Genomic DNA, 9,182 nt, shown 5'->3' with positions numbered 1-9,182 from the left:
AATGTTGTTTAGAAAAATACTTCATATATTTAAGTGAGAAAAATGAGTTTAAAGAACAACATTATATAAATATCGATAGAGAATAAGGAAAAGATCAATGATAGTGCGTCACAATGGAGGCTTGGCAATTGCCAAGTTTTGCATCAAAAGCAACTAAAATGTTAATGCCCTTTAATCTCATTAGTAATGCAGATTTGAGGTATAATGACATATGATATGTATAATAAACCCAACAGCAAAATCCACTAAAGCACTGGGCTTTAAGAAACTGGTGTGGATAGTTCAGAAAGGGAATAATAATAGCTAATATTTGTTGAGTGCTTAGGATCTGCCAGGCATCATTTTAAATACTTTATAAGTATTAATTAACTTAACTGCTTTATAAACATTAACTCATTTGATTCCTTATGATGTATGTGTGTATCATGTGCTGTTGATTCTGCTTCAACTCCTGGTGACTCTATGAACAAGTGATGTTCACAATGCTGTGTCCTCAACAACCCTGCTCAGCTCATGTAGACTCAGGCCTATGGCTTCTTTTATGGTGTCAAACCATCTGATATTTGGTCTTCCTCATATTTTTCCCAGCAGTATTGTCTTTTCCAAAGAATCCTGCCTTCTCTTGATGTGCCCAAATTAGGACAGCTTCAGTTTTGTCATTTTTGCCTCTAGTGATGTTTCAGGCTTAATTTGCTATACTATCCACTTGTTCATATTTCTGGTTGGTGGTCCAGGGTATATGTAGAGCTCTCCTCTAACATCATATTTAAAATGAGTCCATTTAAAATGAGTCAATTTGTCCCCCATGAGATAAGTAGTTGTTATTATTATGCTTATTGTCTAGATGGATCAACTGAGGCATAGAGAGGTTAATAACTTGTCCAATTATCTGCCACCAGTAAATCACAGGAACTTGCTTTTTCTTGAACAGTTTTCATGCCCCAGTCTGCTTATTTTCAATTTAAACTGGATTTTGGCTTCTGGACACTATAGCTTATTAATTTTTAACTCCCCAGTGTTAACACAATATCTGTTATTTGGTTTAAAAAAATGAAATAAATAAACAAATAAAGGAATAGGTGCAATGATGGTAGGGGTTTAAGTGAGCCTAAAATTTTCCTTACATTTGGTGATTTTTCACTTAAAACCATAGGATCTAGGCAACTGAATCAAAGAACTAAATGAAGTCCCTAGTCAAAGGCTTCCCTCCTCTCATAGGTTGGGCTGGGATCACAGCCAGGACTTCACAAACCCTCCATTCAGCTCTGCTAAGAGAATAGAAAATAAGCTGAGGGTTTGAGTTATCCCAGGTGCCTTAAAAAGACCATTTTACCCACTGATGCGCTATGAGCCTTTCAATTTAACTACACCATTGCTGCCATGGTTCTCTTGCCCCATCATCCCCCTTCATTAAGAATGTTCCCAAGACCCAGAAGAACTGCTTCCAAATGGTCAGTTCTTCCACCACATGAAGGTGTCTGCTTACTCCAATGCTGCCCTGTAGGCTTAGGAGAGGGTGTGGAAAAGGGAGTAGGAACAATGACACCTGAGACCTGTCTTATGCGTGCCAGTTATAGCCTCCATGACTTCAGGGACCGAGGATCTTAGGTTGTGGCTCTTTGCTATAAAGTGAGTGGGATATTTCCTGCTTTCTAAGTTGTCTACTTTCAACGTTTAGCTCATTGGTACATAATTCAGGAACAAGCATGAACTTTTAATCCCTTTAACAAGTGAATTTAAGCCTTTTGTGCTGAGTAGGGCAAGAGAGCCTTCATTCCAATCCCACCATTCATTTCTCCACCCTGCCTAAATTGTGCCTAAATTATGTACCTTATAGCAGGCAGCTCATTTTATGATTTCATGATATGTGACTGTACATGGCAATTATTAAATCAATATGTCATTCAGGAATGTATTTGAACTTTTATCCATTTTGCAGATAAAGACAAGTCTTTTCATATTGAGCTCAAGAATGTTTGCTATGTTAAAGCCATGCTAACCTATGGCCTTAAAAGAAAATAAACTTTCATAATTCATTATATTGGTTTCCATCCCCACCGCTGCTTAGCAATTACTCATTCGTGGGCAGGGATAGAGAGAAAACAAATACAGGTCCAGAATCTTCTTATGACTTTTCTAGTCTCTCTAACTTCATTTTTTCACTCATTCATTTATTCACTCAACAGATATTAACCACTTTCTATGCACTATACTTAGCTGGATCAGCTGGGTCTGATTCCAAGCTGCACATTGGTTCAGTGGGCTTCTGGAACATGTTTTCTCTCACAATGACAGCAAAAGTGCAAAAGAGCAAGCCCAGCTGCACAAATGCATTGCTAGTCTCTGCTGTGTCAAGTGAAATTTTAAAAATATAAGCTCATATAAACAGAGTACAAATTGGTGATTTCAAGTGACAGTGGTAGGGGTTGGAGGTAGGAAAATGGATAAAAGTAGTCAGTGGATCAAATTTCCAGTTATAAAAGGAATGAATAAGTTCTGGGGATGGAAATGCATAGCATATGATTATAGTTAGCAATACTATATTGTATATTTGAAAGTTGCTAAAAAGATCTTAAAAATGTTCTCACTATAAAAGTATGGTAACAATGAGGTGATGGATGAAATAAAATTACTGCGGTAATCATTTTACAATATATACATCTATCAAATCAGTACTCACTATACACTTTAAATTTATACAATGTTAATATTAATTATGTCGATAAACTGGATTTAAAAAAGAAAAAGAAGTTGTTTATATGCATATACCAGAGCAAATAGGCAAGAAAAAGAAATAAAAGGTGTCCAAAATATAATCTTTCAGGCCTGACAACAGGCAATTACAAAGGTTTTTACCAGGCAAGCTTCATGGGGAAAAGCTGCCTTCCCATACCAGATTTGGTGCATGGTGAGTGCAGTGCAGTTTCTAAAGGGAATTGCAGTCAAGGACTCAAGTTCCCCTGTCCAGCCATACTCTTACATACATCTGCATTCCTATCCCAGAATCTCCATTTGGAGGTCTCCTTAGGGACACTTTTCCTGTGCTGACATAGTACTTGGTATTTTTCTACTACTAGACCCCTCCTTCTTTATTTCTTTTGGCACTATAGTCCATAACACTGTGGGAGCCTTTTGTTCAGCAGTGAGGGATCCCTCAACAGTGAGTCAATCTCACCCACATCATTCTATTAGATAGCAGCTAGGAATGACCAGCCGGGGGGATATAAAGGCAGAGCCCTAGTCATTATAATCTAACAAAAAACTTACCACAGGAGGCTAGAAGCAAAGGAAGACATATCTCACCCATTGGCCCAGCAGCCCAGAGCCTGGTTCAATAAGATTACCAGGCATTCCAAAACACACAAGCAAAACTATGATAGTACAGGAAGAGGAGAAAGTCTTTGAGACTGAGCTTCTGCAACAATCTTACTAAGATCACTGGGTGTCTTGAACATCCCAAGGTCTAGAAGGCAGAGGGAAGTACTTGAAATTCTATGTACCATTTCCACTGTCTGGGAAATAACCCTAACACATGCCTATGTTTGGGTAGTCATGTCCCCCCAGGGGAAGATGACATCACCTTTACCTACCAATCAATATGTAACTTCCTCACCCCATCTTGAAAACTGCATAAGTCCTGAGAACAAAGGACCTGATGCTTTTTGCTACCCTTGCTTTTGTCACCCAAGATCTTGCTTTTCACCCCCAACCTTAGCTAGGCCCATTCTCTTCCATGAGAACTTAGCACTAATACACTTTGCTTGAATGCTAATAGACTTGCCGATCTATAATTCTTTACTACGTCAGCCAGAAGAACCTAGTTTTTCCCATAACATAAATGGTGCCATGACTCAGATGATGACTTGGATCTTGCCCTTTGTCTCCAACTGTTTGGAACGCAATAAATATGGTCTTATCGGCACCTTTTCCTTGACTTTCCCACCTTCGGGGTAAAAGAGATGCTGCACTGTGGGGGTGGGGCATTCAAACGTGCTAGGCCTGTGTTTGGAGGCAGAAACAATGAAACCTGAAATGAGTGCTCAGGTTTTGCCTGGGCTCCAAAGATTAAAGAGGTACTTCCTCCTTTTGGCAGAAGTTCTCAAGTGTCCTTATGTGAGTGGGGGCCTCTCAGAGGTGTCTGGGGTCAATCCCTAAGATGTGCAGGTGCCTCACAGGGAACTCCGATCACTGTAATGTAACTTTGACTCACCCAGGTGAAACTGGAAAAGACATTGGCATTCATGTTGCCTGTCACTACTCAACCCAATAAGCAGAGACAAGGACTGAATCTTTATGGGTGCTTTATTTAGATGGCTGGCAACCAGAGAAGATGGCAGGTTTGCACCCTAACAGACTGTCTTATATTTTCTTTTCTAGCCAGTCTTTTTATAACAGAGAACAAAGTGTGGTGAGAGATTTTGAAATTCAGGGAAAATTAGATAAAAACAACTCCAAGGTATTCTCACCCTGGGCAGTTAGCTGTTTCCAGGGGAGAGTGGTTAGGTGGTCATCATTTCTCCCTAAAATGAAATGGCCTGGATGCCTCCACTTGTTCCCTAGGTGGTAATCTTCAGCAGTGCCCCATGATGTCAGGCTGTCTTTCCCAGGAGTGTTGGACCTTATCTGCAGTTCCTGAAACAATAGTTTTAACATATGCATTACCTTCTAGGCTTATTAACTATTTACCTTAAACTAAAATTTTCCAACTCTTGAGTCCTCTATCACAGAGATGTGCAAAATAAGGGCTGGTCACCCAGCACTTTAAGCCTCCCTGGTTATTTTAGATGGAGAGAAACTGAGACACGTAGGAGAGGTGAGGATGGCCAAAAGCGTGATGGCCTTTGGGAGAGTATCACAAAACAGCACACTTTGACCCACCACATGGACTACATGGCCTTTTCTACTTCTAAACCTGGCCAAAATAAAAGTCAGTTTTAATTATTGGCTTGTTGTAAGCTTTCAACATCTCCCTGTACCCCAGGTAGCTTCTAGCACCTCAATTTGCATCCAAATACCCCTTGCAAGAGTTGCAAGAGGGGTGGGGCAATGTTACATTAGCTAGGTGAATGCTTGCTCTCTCCTTCTTGAGAAGCTACTACACTCTGCAGGTACCAGCCAAGAATTAAAAAACCATAGGGGTGCTTGCCACAACAAAAACAACTGTGAGAGGATCTAAGCTGGGACGTGGAGCAGATGGAATGCTAGGTTTCCCATCAGGCGCAAGCAAGTTCATGCAGAGAGTCACACTGTAAAGGCAATTATACTCCTACCCCTGTGGCACATACCCGACTTAGGTTTAGTTCTTGAGATGATAAAGCAAGATTTTACCCTTTGGTGGAAAGCCCTGGCTTTTCCAGGTCCCTTTCTCCTAATTATGCCTTTATTTTGTTCAAATTTGCCACACTCATAAGCTTCCCTCACACTTTCTGGGTCCATTTACATTTTTACCACCTCCTATCCCTATCTGCTTTATAAAGTAATTGCCGTGTTTGTTTTAAAGCCAAGCTATACTCCAGTCCCCCAAGGACAAACTCTTTTAATCCTTACCTGCTTAACCCAAGCCCTGAATTCAACTTCAGCTTCAAAGTGGGCTTGACCCCACTGTGCCCACGATAGCTGGAAACAAGGGTACAAAGAAGAATCTCACCTACTCCTAGACTATAAAACTCAGAGGGAAAAATAAGGAGATAAGTCTTTTAAACTCCCCAAACTGTCCTCCTAGAGACCTAGAAGCTGCTAGGTTCTGGAAACAATGAGGTAGTTAAAACTGAAGTTTTGTCAGCCTATGTTGATGTTACATGCCTTTTATTATCATTTTGAGTAAATAGTCAAATATCATTTCATAATATACTTAGGTCACATGTTTGGCAGGGTAATCAGGCTTAAATTTAGAAAGACTTTTTCCTATGGCTTTGGGATATTTCAAAGGGTCCCTAAAATATCTCAGTGATTTATTCTTTCTTCTTATAAAAGAAAAAATTTTAAATTAATCAGGTTTATTTAAATATTTGAAATACATGGAAAGCTTTGTCAGATAAGGAATGATACAAGAATCTCCAAAAGTCTACAAAGTCCTAATATACTTTCATTTATAGTTGTAATGGTTATTTTAGAATGTTGTGTATTGCAGAAGGGATTAAGAAAGTTGCAGAAGGACTGCATATGTTGCAGAGGGTCTGTGTAAGTCATAGATAGTCTGTGCAAGTTAAAGAAGAATTGTGTAGGGCGAGGAGCAGAAAATGGAGGAATTTAGAAAGTGAAGGATTGTGAAGAAGCAAAGAGAAAGAACTGAGGAAGTGGGAAAGGGTAAGAAAGAATAAAGGAAAGAGATATACATATTATGGGAAGGAAGGACATGGGAGCTGGTAACTCAAAAAGGAAAATGGAAATGGGGAAAAAGAAAAAAGAAAGTAGAGGAAAGGCACATAGATAGGTGGTAAAGTAATAATTTTAAGGACAAATGAAAAAGCCAAGGCTCCCTTTAATTTTCCAAAGCCAATCATTTTTTCCTAATAGATACTCCAGGTAAAATGGACAGCTGGGGATAAATAAATGAGTTTCTCAGCTTGATGTACTTTCATTTACAATTTTTGGAATTCAAAATGTTGTTACAAAAGGCAAATTCATTTGTCAACTGCATTGTAATCACTGACTTATACCTAACTTGGGAGTGCTTTACGAATTGTGCACTGTAAATAAAAAGCAGCACACATCAACTAGGGGAATACAGTCCCAGAACAGGACCCTAACTGTATCTATCTAACTAGGACAAATGAAGGACAAGAAGAAAGGAATAAAATACTGCCTGTTCTCAGGGAGACTTTACCTTAAGTTTTACAGAAGTAAACAAACATCAACCCTAAGTCTGCTAAGGGCCCAGCCCTTCTGGGAATAAATAGCCATCAGTGTTTTTAACAATCAAGACAGGGCAATAGAAAAAAAATGCTCACTTGTCAGTCCCAGCTTTAAGCCCTATACTGTAACTGGGGCACCCAGCTGAAATCCAAAGAAGGGGAGGGGCAGCCACTGCCCATCCCATGAGGCAGCCGACCTCATGTTTTTCTCTTCTTTGGTAGTTTGACCCCCAAACTCTATAGATGGAAAGACTAATATCTTTTTGCAACACTGTTTGGGCTCAATATCAGTTAGCTGATGGGGAATCCTGGCTAATACATGGAAGCTTAAATCACAATACCATATTTCAACTTAATGACTTTTGCAAATGCCTGAGCAGGTGGCCAAAAATCCCATATCACAGACATCTTCTATTTAAGGGTCAGAGGGGACTTGTGCTCCAAATATAAGCTAACTCTTACCACACTACCATTTGATGGTCATTCTTTAGGCACCTCCCTTTCCACTCTTGCATTTAGAAAAAGCTCGTTTAAAAGAGATGCCCTTGACATCTTCATTGCTACTGCCATACCCTAGATATTCAACTCAATTAGCAACCCTCACTCCTTCTGGTCCTGGGCCCTATCTACTGACTAAGCTGCTACCATTCATTGAGGCTGCAGAGGAGTAAGGCCCTCAACTGGTATATAAACCCTCTTTTGTAGAGCTTAAACAAATTGAGGCAGACTTAGGAAGCTATTCCCACAACCCAAATAAATACATAGCCACATTCCAACACTTTTCCTTAGCTTATGAGTTAAGCTGGAAAGACATTATGGTTGTTTCAGGACAGACCTTATCAATCTTGAACAGGAAAAGGTAATAAGGGAAGTCAGAAATTTTGCCATCAATGCACATCTACCTGATAACAAATACCCCATAAGAGAGTCAGCAGTTCCACCTGTAGACCCTGAATGGGACTTCAAAGATGCCTACCAAAAATGGGAAAGAAATCAATTTCTAATTTGAATTAAAATAGGCCTCAAGGCAGGCCAACAAAAGGCTGTTAACTATTCCAAGGTCTCCACTGTCAGCCAAGACCCAAATGAGAATCCTACCACATTTTTAGAAAGGCTAAGAGGAGTACTTATCAAACACTCTAATCTAGATTTAGAATCATATGAAGATCAGGTCACACTGAAGGATAAATTTCTAACCCAATCTTCCTCTGATATAAGGAGAAAACTCCAGAAGCTTATTCAGGAACGTGGAGTCTCTTTAAGCAAAATGTTAACCACAGCCAATGCAGTCTTTTATAACCGTGATCAGAAGATGTAGGCAAAGGCTTAGGAAAAGGAAAAACGGAAGGAGACCAGGCATGCCTAAGTTCTAGCCATCTTGTGGGACATTCACAGTCATCTTGTGGGCCCTGCATAGCTTGCTCCAGAAGACCCTAAATGTTATGTGTGCCAAACATGTAATTGGGTGAAGGAGTGGCCTAATCATAATAAGCCTCTTCCAGGACCCTGCTTCAAATGCAAAACTGCAGGCCATTGAGCAGCTCTCTATCCTTGGGACCGTAGGGCCCTGGGGCCAGAGGCTACAACTGCCTTGCAAATGGAAACTCAGGACTGAAGCTGCCCACTCCAGTTGTCCCACCTCAAGAGGTCACCAGTACTGGACTGGACCCTAGAGTATGCATGGACGTGGCGTGTAAGACAATAATCGTATAAAAACAGGGGCCACCTACTCTGTCCTTACTTCCTTCTGTGGACCCCTCTTCTCTCAATCCTACAGTGTTCTAAGAATAGCTAGAAAATCCACCACTAGAAACTTACCATCGATCAAATAATATCCTCCTGTCTCATCTTCCTTTTTAATAACTCCCAGGGGACACTTAAGCCATTGCTGGCCCAGCCTACTTAACATGAGGGATCTTATCCAGGGGAGGATTGGCAAATAGATTTCACTCAGATGCCCCCTAGCCAAGGATGTAAATATATAATAGTCTATGTAGATACATTTACAGGATGAATAGAAGCCTTTCCAACCCAAACTGAGAAGACACAAGAAGTAGCTTCTCAGAAGCTTCTACGTGAAATTATTCCTAGATTCAAGTTACCCCATTCACTTCAAAGTGACAGTGGGGAAGCCTTTACTTCCACCATAGTCCAAACAATTCCCAAAGCCCTGGGAATAGACTACAAATTTCACTGTGCCTGGCACTCCCAGTCACTGAGACAGGTAGAGAGGGCAATCAATTTCTAAAAACTGCTATTAGAAAAATAACACAAGAGTCCTGGATAGTGTGGCTCAGTGGATTGAGTGTCAGCCTGCAAACCAAAGCA

The sequence above is a fragment of the Phyllostomus discolor genome, chromosome 3 (genome assembly GCF_004126475.2).
Source record: "Phyllostomus discolor isolate MPI-MPIP mPhyDis1 chromosome 3, mPhyDis1.pri.v3, whole genome shotgun sequence".
Classification (NCBI taxonomy): Eukaryota; Metazoa; Chordata; class Mammalia; order Chiroptera; family Phyllostomidae; genus Phyllostomus; species Phyllostomus discolor.
Note: the sequence above shows the minus strand (reverse complement) of the source record.